This window comes from Coenobita brevimanus, chromosome 73 (genome assembly GCF_032717465.1).
Source record: "Coenobita brevimanus isolate Jiangsu-jjx chromosome 73, ASM3271746v2, whole genome shotgun sequence".
NCBI classification, from domain to species: domain Eukaryota; kingdom Metazoa; phylum Arthropoda; class Malacostraca; order Decapoda; family Coenobitidae; genus Coenobita; species Coenobita brevimanus.
The window spans coordinates 25,183,770-25,197,436 of NC_137026.1; positions in this window are offsets into that span (position 1 = coordinate 25,183,770).

Genomic DNA, 13,667 nt, shown 5'->3' on the forward strand with positions numbered 1-13,667 from the left:
AGATGTTTTCATTCATTATGATGACATGCAGCATAAGTTTAGCGCACATCAGCTTAGTAAGCGCACTCGCTATGACTCGTATTTCAACATACCCAATTGTTTTATCACTTTCCTATTATTTTTCCCTTTACATAGAACCTTTCCTCCACCACTGTAAATGTTTTCAATTATTTACATTCATTACGAGGGCATTTAGCGATATGCTAGCATATATTAACGGAGCAACCACGATCTCAAACACTCGTGTGTCATCTTCTACTTTATATATTCACTCCAATTATACTTTCACACTTACATTACACACGTTTACACCCCTATACTGCACTGTATATACTTACTGGCATTATTTATTCAAGTGAGCGTGAGAATATCGCATGAAAATACCCTGCAATGAATGTTTCGACCACCATAATACTCATACACTTATATACTAATTCTTCACATATATTACACACTTTCCCACTTGTTGACTTCTATTTTCAATATTACGGGCCTTATTCATTCAACTGAGCGTCAGGATATCGCATCTCTATACACACGCTATGAATATTTGACTTAGAATATATTTCAGCACTTACAATAATTTGAACTTATACCCGTAAGCATTTCCAATAATAATAATTATATAATTACGGGCCGTATTTATTGCACTGAGCGACAGAATATCGCATCATAAAACCCTCGCTATGTATGTTTCCACTTACAGCATATTTATACACTTACATACATTTTTTGCACTTATGTTATACCCGTATGCACTTTATACTAATATTTGGAGATCAACATGACTGATAATTTCACTGAGCGTCTGTCTGTCGCATTTACTTCATAGTTTCAGCGTCCTGTCACATTCACACCATATCAGAATTGCATCAACGTGTGATATTCGCTGAAACGTGGGTGAATACAGAGACCCACGTCACACTCCACGCACTCATAGCGGGTGTCCTTCCTCTGTGTCGTGAGTCTCACCTGGGAAGTGCTACACACGTGACACCTGCGTTGGGGCCTAGGTCTGTTTGGCTGGGGAGGGAGAGGAGTGGGGAAATGGCGGTTGGATATTCTCAGGGGAGTTTGGGCAATAGGGGCAGTGCAGGTGCGATGCTGGGGCCTTTCTACAGCATAACGTGCGAACATCTCTCTTGTGAGCTCCCTCACAAACCCTTCAAAGGTTTCCTGAACTCCTGTTGTCATGGCGTGAAGGTGGTGGCAATTCAGAGCAGTGATGTCTAGCAAGTGAAAGAACAGTTTCTTATACCACTTCATCGTGGTCCTGGCACACTCTACCGTCGATATCATGGAGTCTGACTGGTCCATGAGGCGCAAGTTTATGTTATAGTCCATGACACACTCAGGTTTCCAAATATGACGCCTGTTTTCGCTACGGTAATCAACGGAATCAGTACGGTGCATCAAGGGGCGGTGAACCGTTGACAAGAGGCTTACTTCTCTATTGTGGTTCCACACAGTTGCAAGGATGTTGTTGGCTTTGAAGAAGACAACCTCATTCCAATACTTCGATCTTCTATTATGTCCGTCTGTGCACCGGTGTACAAGAATATGTCTTGCACGTATCCAGTCCTACAGTCGCACATAACAAAGATCTTGAACCCAAAACGGTGCCTTTTGCTGGGTATATACTGCCTAAATGAAATATTGCCACTCCACAACACGAGACTCTCGTCTATGACGAGGTCTCTGTAGGGATAGAATGAGGAACGAATGGTTTGCCTCAGGTGATCAAAGACCAACCTAATTCGCCTCATTTTACCAGTGTCGTTCGCATTTGCAGGATCATGAGCATCATAGAAATGGAGGCGACTTAGAATTTGTTGAAACCGATTACGGCTCATCACTTGCCCAAATATTGGTGTAAACATAACAGGGTCCCTTGTCCAGTAAGCAGGAATTCTGTTCTTTCGTATAATACCCATCAAAAGGACCAGGGCAAAAAATAGGAACATTTCTGAAAGGGAGACAAGATAATCATATATGATAGAATGCCTACTCCTTGTTCCCAATCTTTCACTCTCAAGGCACTGGGTGCTTGCAAAAAGGTTGGTTTGGTATACAATCTGCTCCACAAATGCCTCACTAAAAAACAGGTGGAAAAAATCCAACCTGGTGGAATTACGGTGAATTCCGGGAGCAATGCAGCCAGAGCGCCCCTGCTCATTGAAGGGGTGAATGAGGGGAGAAAAATTACTCCCATCCTCCCAATTCCATCCCACAAATCCCTCGTCCCCATCATCCCCATCACCGCCTTCATCTGGGTGGGGAGGAGATCCTGGTGGGGGAGGTGGGGGAGAAGGAGTGCGGAGGGCTTCCCCACTGTCACTCCTCTTCCCTCTGCCTTTACCCTTTCCCTTACCCTTACGACCTTGAGGAACATTAGGGGGCTGTGGGGATGAAGTAGTGGAATATTGGGGAGCAGAAGACGTGCTGGGGGAGTGGTTCCTCCCCACCTTCCCTCTCCATGACAACCCCACGTGCTTTCTCACGCACCCTAGCTCGACCACGTGTTAGGGGATATTGGGGAGCATAAGACGTGCTTGAGAGTGGTTCCTCCCCACCTTCCCCCTCCATCAGAACCTCACGTGATACTGAACGCACCCACACTCGCCCACGTGATACACTACGCCGCCCCACACTACCTAGGGAGAGCAATGACTCACTCACGTCACTCTCACTTCCCCTAATCCTCCCTGTACTTTCCCTTTCACTCCCCACTCCCTCCACGGCACTTCCTAACTCACCAAACAAAATACTAGGCCCATACCTGCTCGTCCGACGTGGTGTGTGCTCTGGGCCACAATGAGTGATTACCTCATGTCCATACCACGTGGCAGCACATCCCACGACTCCGTCCTCTTCCTCGTCCTCGTCCTCGTCATCGAAATCTGGTTTCAAATCATGTTGGGGATAGGCATAGGATGTTGCACGTGGTTTCTTGGCCTGCTGCTCCTCTCTAGCAGCACGGTAAGTCACGTACTGCCGCTTCCTGGGAGACGGGACTTCTTCGTCACTGCTGGTGGTTTCTTCCTCCTCTGGCTGCACATAATCTTTATCCACAACCTCGTCGTCCAGTGGGGAATCACTGTCGCCTGTAAAGGCATCCAGGGCGGCTTGAATTTCGCCCTCTGAGAGACCTCTCTTAGCCATGTCTGAGTAGGACCGTTGCTACCAGGTGAGTGGACGAGTGGCAGGTTAGCGCGGGTCGCGCGGGGTCACCAACTGTCCCCGCCTGGTGGCAGGTAGGGGAAGGTCATGCGAGGATACGTACTGCAAATCAAGCACGAAATGTGAAAATTGTCGAAATTATGCACTTTGCAATTGCACGACGTACCGGTACGTCGCCGGGACTGGCAAATGCAAATCGTTGCAATGTACCCATACGTCGACGGGATGGGGCGGGTTAATTAATGTGAGTGAAAAAGTAATGTGATATATTGATAAATAACCTGAAGATATAAGCTTCAGTAAATTGTAGTTATTGATATTCCGTGTCTTTGTGGTAGGTGGGGACGCTCACCATCCACTCACATGATGTAGTGCTGCTCTCAGGCGTGTGCCCTTTCCTCGCCTCCATCCTTCTTTCCATTCAACCTCTTCTGTCTTTCTTTCATTCATTCTTTCCTCTTTCTTCAGCCTACGGGTGACTTTACACTCCCTCCTGTGTCTTTCTTTTCTTCATTCTTTCCTCTTGCTTCTGCCTGTGGGTGACTCTACACAAGCCAAATGGTTTCCTTTACACCAAGAAACCATTTACTACGCTGGGTGGTAACCATATAACCAAATTTTGGCACCTGTTGGTTTAGTGGGTAATGACGGTGCTCCAATCGGATTGAGCCAGTGAAGGTTTATATCCAAGGGGTGGTTGGGGTTTATTGCTCATGTAATGCTATTCAGGGATAATTGAGGTTGGTCACTCTCATCTTAAATGCCAGGACCAACTTGCCTAGCCCCGGGCTCCTATGCTTCTCATGGGGCAACATAGGATTTGGATGATGGATGGATGGATATTCCGCATCTGGTTTGTTTAGCTTTTTTTTTTTTTTTTAAATTAATTATAAATAATCGTAGGCTACTAATGCTGTTTAGCTCATTGTGTTAACTGTAGTAGTGGAGTTACTGGTGACGTCTCTGGAGAGAGAGAGAAAAAAAAGAGACAATTACATTACAGCTTATGAACCAAAATTAATGTCAAAAATATATAACTCGAGGCTTCCCCCCAAGAGGGGAATCACACCAGCCGCGAGCCGATACATATGTAGCGTGGCTCGGAATATGACCTTGACCTTGACCTACTTCCACCATTTTCGAACTCGTAGGCGATTTTCGTCCCTACTACACACCTGTAAAATTTTGTGATGATATCTTGAGCGGTTCCGAAGTTATCATGGTAACAGACATACAGACCTCCTACTTTCACTAATTTCGAACTCGTAGGAGATTTTCATTCCTACTACACACTTGTAAAATTTTTTGACATTTTGAGTGGTTGCGAAGTTGTGCTAACAGAAACACGGACAGACGGATGGAAAGACCAACAGACAGACAAACTGAAAACAATACTAGCTTCGCTATCGCGGCTGGTAATAATATCTACTCATTATGGATGAGTAATAATAAATAACAATTTTCGTTCTCGTTCCATGTGAGGCAATGAGACTTTTTCATGCCACAGTTACAGTATTTACTGTAGCTGATTTTTGTATTCTGCAGTCATTTGCGGACTCTGCATCTTTAAAAAGAATGTTCACCCTCCTGGCGACACATCGTTTGTTTTCGCGCTTCTTGCTTACTACTTCTCCTTCCCTCTCCATCTCTTCTGTGTCCTTCCCTTACCTTTGCTTCCTGTCCCTTCACCCATCTCCTGCGCACACTTCTTCTGTATCAGAATTAATGTGTGATATTGTAGTTAATTTGTGCCTGCTTGCATGTTTCTCCTTCGTGTTGTCCTCTCCTCCTTCACCTCTCCCCTCCAGCTTTCACTCAGCCATTCTCATTCTCACAGTCTCACAGTAAATTATAATATGTCATTTCTTTGTTCCAGGTGAGTGTGTCGTCAATGATGTTCCTAGCCCCTTCCTCCAGTGAGTATATTTGAGGTAGTCAGACGCGTGAGTGGGTTGCCATGGGGGTGAGAGTGGCAGGCGATAATGAGGCGTCGTCCACTACCTCCATTTTTGTTTGTTCAGCTCTTGCTAAAATCAAAGCCCTAATCAGTCACTAACGGGTGCTACAATTGTGCTCATCGTCACTACTGCCCCACGTCTTCCTATTGTTTCTCGCCTGAATTTAAATATTCACCACACTTTTGGTAACGACAATGAGGGCGTTGTACCATATTCCTTTGATGTTCCCTTTTCTCTACACACTGACTGCCATCCCGCTCCCCTGCTTATCTCTACTCTGCCCCTCAACTTCTTTGTCTTTCCGCCCATGCTCCACACACATCCCTAACCTCCATTCCTGTTCAGGTCTTCCTTCTTGCCTTCCCCTCACTTTCATATATACCCTATCCCTTCTCTGGAGAAAGTCAGGTCATAGGTGAGGGACAGGATATAGGTGGGAGTGTAGTTCAGGTGATGGAGATTAACTCAGGTCCAGTACCAAGCAGCCCTTCGGCCAGTGAGAAATATAATGAGTTAGTAAATATAATACACAGAGACCAAGATAGATATAGCCCATCAAAACCGTTTGGAACGAATAAATCAGAACCACGATGGTTAAACAACAGATTAAAATCTCTCATAGGCCAAAGGAAAGGAATATATAAAAAAATGTGAAGAGGAACACTTACGTAACCGGTACGCGATATTGAACAGAGAAGTAAAGTGGGAGATACGAAAAGCAAAGCAAGGTTATGAAATTAAGGTTGTTAGTGAATCGAAAGAAAACCCCAAGGGTTTTTACCAAATGTACCGTACGAAAAATAAAGATAGGATAAGTCCACTCAGAACAGAAGCAGGTAACATTACCAGTGAAGATAAAGAAATGTGCGCCATCCTAAATAATTTCATATCATTATTTACCAAGGAAAATTTTGGTCTGGTCCCTCAAGCAACAAATATTTTCGATGATAATATGGAAACTATTCTTAGTAAAATGACCATTAGTAAGGAGGACGTATTGAAAAAAATTAAAAAGTTAAAAACTCAAAAATCACCAGGTCCGGACGATATATATTCAAAAATTATAAAAGAAACCAAAGAAGAATTATGTCAGCCACTTTTAACGTTCTTTAATGAGTCTTTAATTTCAGGAGAACTTCCACATGCGTGGAAGATTGCAAACGTCGTGCCCATTTTTAAAAAGGGTGATAAAGCAGCTGCGTCGAATTATCGTCCGATAAGCCTTACGTCAATAGTAGGAAAAATGCTACAGATAGTTTTGTAAATAAAATTAGGGAACACATAGAAAGAGTTAATCTTATAAATGAAAGTCAGCATGGACTCAGGCAAGGATGATCCTGCCTTACAAACTTGTTGTCATTCTTCTTGGAGGTCTGTGAGGCAGTAGATAGCGATAAAGCTTACGATAGTATTTATCTGGACTTTAGTAAATCCTTTGATACGGTCCCGCACGAAAGGTTAGTTAGAAAGGTTTGAGCACACGGTATAGGCGGTGATATCTTAAAATGGATTGAATCCTGGGTGAAGGAACGAAAGCAGAGAGTATTAATAAATGGAACTAAGTTGGATTGGGGATTAGTAACTAGCGGTGTACCACAGGGTTCAGTACTCGGTCCTTTATTGTTTATAATATATGTAAATGATGTAGACTTAAGGAATCATTAGCAGTATCAGCCAGTTTGCCGACGATACAAAAATAGGGCATATTATTAGCCCGACTGACGATTATCTTAACTTACAAAAGGACCTCGAAATATTGTCCAAATAGTCTAAAAATTGGCAAATGGAATATAACGTTGAAAAATGTGTAAAGTACCGGTACTTAACGTAGGGAAGACCGTTGGAGATACTAAATACAACTTAGATAACAAAGGAATTAGTAAATCGGAATGCGAGGGAGATCTAGGAGTTATGGTTAGTAAAGACCTCAAACCAAGGAACAGTGAATCAATGCAAGAAATAAAACAAATAGGTCCTAGGATTTATTTCGAGAAGCGTGAGCAATAGGTCATCAGAAGTATTATTGCAACTTTACCTGGCATTAGTAAGGACACATTTAGACTACGCCGTGCAGTTTTGGTGTCCTTACTATAGATTGGATATATATTCATTAGAAAATGTACAGAGGAGAATGACAAAAATGATACATGACGTTCGGAACCTGTCATATCAAGACAGACTAACAAGAGTAAATCTGCACTCACTAGAGAGGCGCAGAGTAAGGGGATGAAGGAAATAAATAAGGGAGATGTTAGCAAGGTACTTAAAGTAGGCATACAGGACAGAGCTAGAAGTATTGGTTGCAAACTAGAAAAATTCAGTTTTAGTAAGGAAGTGGAACAAGCTACCTAGTAATGTAGTTGCTGCCCCTCAATTGAGAGTTTCAAGCAGAGGCTAGATAAGCATATGACAAATGAGGGATGGGTATAGAAAAAAAATCTTATAACCAGTACTAATTAATTCTTTTTCCTTTTCAGGTTGCACTATGATAGTCTTTTTTTCTCTTTTCACACTTTCCCATAAAATGTTCACGCCAGTTTTTATATAATGCATGGTATTCTTTCTGACTTTTTCCAGCCGGCTTCGGCCGGAGGGTTTGGAGGGAGGGGGAGAGCCTTCATTTTTGCTATCCTTATCTCATTCTAGTAGTTCAGTTACTCTTCAAGGAGCTGCCTAGCATGGTCCAACCGGCCAACGGCAGTTATCTTCTCTTCTTAGGTTCTCTCTCTCTCTCTCTCTCTCTCATTTTGTCCTCTTCCTGCGGCCTCACACTGCGTTCCTACACCATCATTTAGTTATCCTTAACCCCTACACCGCGGGCTTGTTTACCAATGACTTGCGTGTCCCGCGGGGTTATTTGGGCTCCGACAGACTCTCAAAAAATATTTGCCAAAAATCAGTTATTAGTCCTAGAATAATAAAATTACATATGCTTATTACACATACCTTCAGCTTTCTCCTGGAATGATTGTTGAGCCTTCGTCGTTACCGTAGGACTTGTGGAAACCTCTGAAGTAGGGTAACTAAGTCTCCACTTTACACTTCCCGACAACCCGTAATATGATTACCACAGCCAGATACAAACACTATAAACACTATTCTACCATTTTCAAGTAGTTTGGGATCCATACTAAAAAAAAAAACACTGTGAAAGCAATGGAAATTACGAGCGCGTCTGATCGCCGCACTTGCGCTAGTTCGCTCTAGGCACTCTGTCATTTATTATTCATAAAACCCCTCACACTTTATATTTCTATTACTATATCACACTTATATATATCTGGAGTCTTTCTCCATAAGTTTCCTTCAGTCGTATTAGTTTATTGTCACTGAAGTCATTCAATTTTTCAGTCAGTAAAATACGTAGAGAGCCACGGATTCACTCTCACTGTTATAACATAAATTATTTGTACTCATATTCTTATATTACTAATTACTTACATTACTATTTACATTTTCTATTCTATTTTCAATAATTACCCTTCTATTTTACTTACACTATGTTATTCACTGTCACTTTCAGTAAGATAAAACTATAATACACTGTTCAATCATATGAACTGAACATCCATTGCTTTCACCTGCTATTTACACATTATTTACACATTATTTCCAAATAATTCTGCTTCCACACTTGCACTGTTAGAACTGCTTCTGGCTGTGATAATCGAAGAAGCAGGTTACACAGAGGGGAACCTGGCATTCAGCGCACTGCCAAGAGGTGCGTTTATGCTCAGGTGTGCGGCGTGTGGTATGCGCACATACCTGACACCTGCGAATTGCAGCCTTCCTTTTCCCTGTGGCAGGCATTAGCTCAAGTCTGTGCCGATCCATATACGCCCTCTGCTCAAGTCGGTCGGGAAGTGTAACTGGATGGCGCCTTGGAGTTGCTACTTGCACCCTACCATATTTTTCCAGTAGCTGCTGGACACAAGTCCTGGCAAACAACCTCAGGGAGAAGGACTTGGGTGGCTTTACCTTTATCTTGTACAGGATGAAGGCGTTCAGCATCGTCATATCTATGAGATGCAGAAAAACTTTCCTGTACCACCTAGTATTCTTCCTGAGGCAGTTGATCTCACCAATCATCATGTCGGACTTGTCCACCAGCCGCATGTTGATATTATAGTCCAACACAGCATCAGGTTTCATCACAGGTTCGCCTGTCCTACGGTCGACCTTCCCGCTCTCTCTCATCTTCCCCTTATGTACGGTGGTGAGCATGTGCACGACTCTCTTGTCATGCCACCGTATTGCCAGCATCTTCTCACACTTGCGTAGGTGCACGTCTCCTCGCTGCGAGTTTCCCGCCTCTGGGAATTTGGGGAATTTGGCACGATTACTTTTCACAGTGCCGCAGGAGCCAATGCCGTGCTCAGAAAGGTATTTGGCAAGTTTCGGTGCTGTATAGTAGTTGTCTGTATACAGCACATGATTCCCACCAAAATACTTTTCTAGGAGCACTTTCACTACACAGGCTGAGAAGCCAAGGGGATGAGTTTTATCGAGATCGACAGTGCTGACTGAATATATGACGAAGTCAAGGATGTACCCCGTCTTACAGTCGCACAGTACAAAGAAGTTAATTCCAAAGCGATGGCGTTTGCTTGGAATGTACTGAACAAACCGAAGACGTCCTCTGAACAAAACCAAGGATTCATCAATGACAACCTTCTGAAATGGGTGGAAGAATGACATGAACTTATCCTTCATTCTGTTCAGAATCTCACGGATCTTCCAGAGTGGGTCGGTTTGGGAAGGTACATCATTATCGGCAGAGTGCAGGTTTCCCATGATGTTCCGGAAGCGATCTCTGGCCATGTACTTATTGAAGGTCGGTGAGGGTAGTAAGGGGTCCATGGACCAGTATTCTTCCAACTCATGCTTCTTGGAGTGTGGCATAAGAAGCATGAGGGCAAAGAACACATACAGCTCCTGCACTCCCAGCATGGTCCACTGTTGCATCTTGGCTGCACCTGTACCACTAGCAGCACGTTGTGATTCGTACCTGTTGGTCTCATCACATATGTGCTGCATGACTTCATCATCTAGGAAGGCCAAAAGGTAGTCGACACACTCAGCATTTTCGTCCATAGTGAAGGCAGGCTGAACTCCTGACGAGCTCTCATCGAAAACCAGGTTTTCGGGGACAAAATCTGACCCTTCCGTCCACGCGAAGGCGTCCAGGATTCCCTGGCGTGGCGGTGGAGGGCTGGTGGTGGTGGTGGTGGTGGTGGAGGTTGGCTGAGAGGGAGGCTTATCTCTGTCAAGGTCACTCTCACTGACCCTAGGTTGCCGTACAGCACTAGCAGCCCTTACCCTACTAGCTTCACTACTTTTCACTCTCTTAGATCTACCTCTACCTCTACGGCCGGCCTTCACTGTTGATGCTGGTGGTGACTCCGATGACGAAGACTCCGGAGATAACTCAGCCAACGATGATGACGAGATGTGTAAAGCGGGGCTTGGGGAATGGGGAGGTGAACGCACACGTGACTCATGGCGGGCTGGGTCACGTGGGGGCATTGTTCTGGCGCCAACGCGCCGCCTTTTCACTCCCTTCCCAAATTCTTGTCCTTCCTGCACTAAAGGCTCCTTTCCCTTGGAGCTAGACACTAATTCACTGGTAGAAGCACTTGTTGTCGCTGTTTCTGGCGCGATAACCTCACCCGGCTCATCACACGATTCACCCGAATCGTCAGTCACTGTCCATCATTATCATGGACAATTCTGCAAGTTCTCGTGCCACTGCAGAGTCACTGAGGCCTTTCCTGCTTGCCTCAACACTTTTCTTTGGCGAAGAGGTCACGGGGCCCTTTGCAATGGGCGCAGAAGCGGCAGGAATGGCGGGGCGCGAGTGCGACATGTTGTCTCTACAGTGGAGGACAAGGAACTAAATGCCGCGGCTTATCTGAGAAGGGAAGGGTTGACAATGACACTTTAGGCTGACTGCTGCTAACTTACAGGCTAATTTTTTATAGGTAGAAAATCTCGGCAATAAATAAAGAAATAGGTAGTTCCAGGTGAATGTAAATGTCAATTAGGAATCTCCCTTCCTTTCTGATATATATTTTTATTACAGACATCGATTACAAGGCATAAATCAAAGGGGAAATTACCGTGGTAATGTAGCGAATGAATGCACGTGAGGTTTTGTCAGGTGATAATTAGCCAATTTCTGGAGTATAACACTATCACTTACCTGATTTGTTTTGGTATATATTATTTGGTAAAAATATAGGGCATAGGGCTTATTACAATGGATGAAATCAGTGGAAAAATAATGGGGAAATTTCCGTAGCGCAGCGCGGCGTGGGAGGTGAGAGGAGAGGGTAATGGAGGGCAGGAAGGGAGGGGAGTCACGAAGGGGTAAATTATCTGAGAAGGGAAGGGTTGACAATGACACTTTAGGCTTACTGCTGCTAACTTACAGGCTAATTTTTTATAGGTAGAAAATCTCGGCAATAAATAAAGAAATAGGTTGTTCCAGGTGAATGTAAATGTCAGTTAGGATTCTCCCTTCCTTTCTGATATATATTTTTATTACAGACATCGATTACAAGGCATAAATCAAAGGGGAAATTACCGTGGTAATGTAGCGAATGAATGCACGTGAGGTTTTGTCAGGTGATAATTAGCCAATTTCTGGAGTATAACACTATCACTTACCTGTTTTTTTTTTGGTATATATTATTTGGTAAAAATATAGGGCATAGGGCTTATTTCAATGGATGAAATCTGTGGAAAAAGAAGGGGGAAATTTCCGTAGCGCAGCGCGGCGTGGGAGGTGAGAGGAGAGGGTAATGGAGGGCAGGTAGGGAGGGGAGTCACGAAGGGGGTAAATTATCTGAGAAGGGAAGGGTTGACAATGACACTTTAGGCTTACTGCTGCTAACTTACAGGCTAATTTTTTATAGGTAGAAAATCTCGGCAATAAATAAAGAAATAGGTTGTTCCAGGTGAATGTAAATGTCAATTAGGATTCTCCCTTCCTTTCTGATATATATTTTTATTACAGACATCGATTACAAGGCATAAATCAAAGGGGAAATTACCGTGGTAATGTAGCGAATGAATGCACGTGAGGTTTTGTCAGGTGATAATTAGCCAATTTCTGGAGTATAACACTATCACTTACCTGTTTTTTTTTTGGTATATATTATTTGGTAAAAATATAGGGCATAGGGCTTATTTCAATGGATGAAATCTGTGGAAAAAGAAGGGGGAAATTTCCGTAGCGCAGCGCGGCGTGGGAGGTGAGAGGAGAGGGTAATGGAGGGCAGGTAGGGAGGGGAGTCACGAAGGGGGTAAATTATCTGAGAAGGGAAGGGTTGACAATGACACTTTAGGCTTACTGCTGCTAACTTACAGGCTAATTTTTTATAGGTAGAAAATCTCGGCAATAAATAAAGAAATAGGTTGTTCCAGGTGAATGTAAATGTCAATTAGGATTCTCCCTTCCTTTCTGATATATATTTTTATTACAGACATCGATTACAAGGCATAAATCAAAGGGGAAATTACCGTGGTAATGTAGCGAATGAATGCACGTGAGGTGTTGTCAGGTGATAATTAACCAATTTCTGGAGTATAACACTATCACTTACCTGTTTTTTTTTTTGGTATATATTATTTGGTAAAAATATAGGGCATAGGGCTTATTTCAATGGATGAAATCTGTGGAAAAAGAAGGGAGAAATTTCCGTAGCGCAGCGCGGCGTGGGAGGTGAGAGGAGAGGGTAATGGAGGGCAGGTAGGGAGGGGAGTCACGAAGGGGGTAAAATAGCTAAAATGTCAACAATGGATGGGAGTACAGATGAGATTTGGAGTGCTGACTAGTGTTGGACATTGGCAGTACTGATAGATGATACAAGCCACCACTTGAGAGCCCGGGATAATTCAAAATAACACAGAATCACAAAAGTGACGCCCCGCGGTATGATCCATTGTAGGCGAGCGTCACGAAAGTGACGCCCCGCGGTTAAGGGGTTAATCCGCTAATGATTCTCCTTCCTACTATTTTTATGAATCTTCCCCTCCTGCAGCTTCATTGTTTAATCTCTCCGTGCTTTCTGGTGTGAGCAGGACATGACAGAGGGCGAGGGAGGTGAAAAAGGGATGTGTAGGTAAGGGAGGGTGTGAGTAGGACATGATACAGGTAGAGGGTGAGGGCGGTGAAGAAGGGATGTATGGGTGGGGGAGGGTGTGTGCAGGAAGGGACATTGGGTGGGAGTGGTGAAGGAGGGATGTGCGGATGGGGGAGGATGTGGAGAGAATAAGAGAAGACAAGGTGAGGGCGTTGAAGGATGGATGTGTGGGTGGGGGACGGTGTGAGCAGAATAAGAGAAAATAAGGTGAGGGCAGTGAAGCAGGGATGTGTGGGTGGGGGAGGGTGTAAGCAGAATAAGAGAAGACAAGGTGAGGGCGGTGAAGCTGGGATATGTGTCAGCGTTACTCACTTAGCCTGGCCAGGGACGTCGCTAGGATTCTTCTGACACCACTGTCACTGCTTGTTCAGTGTATGGGATG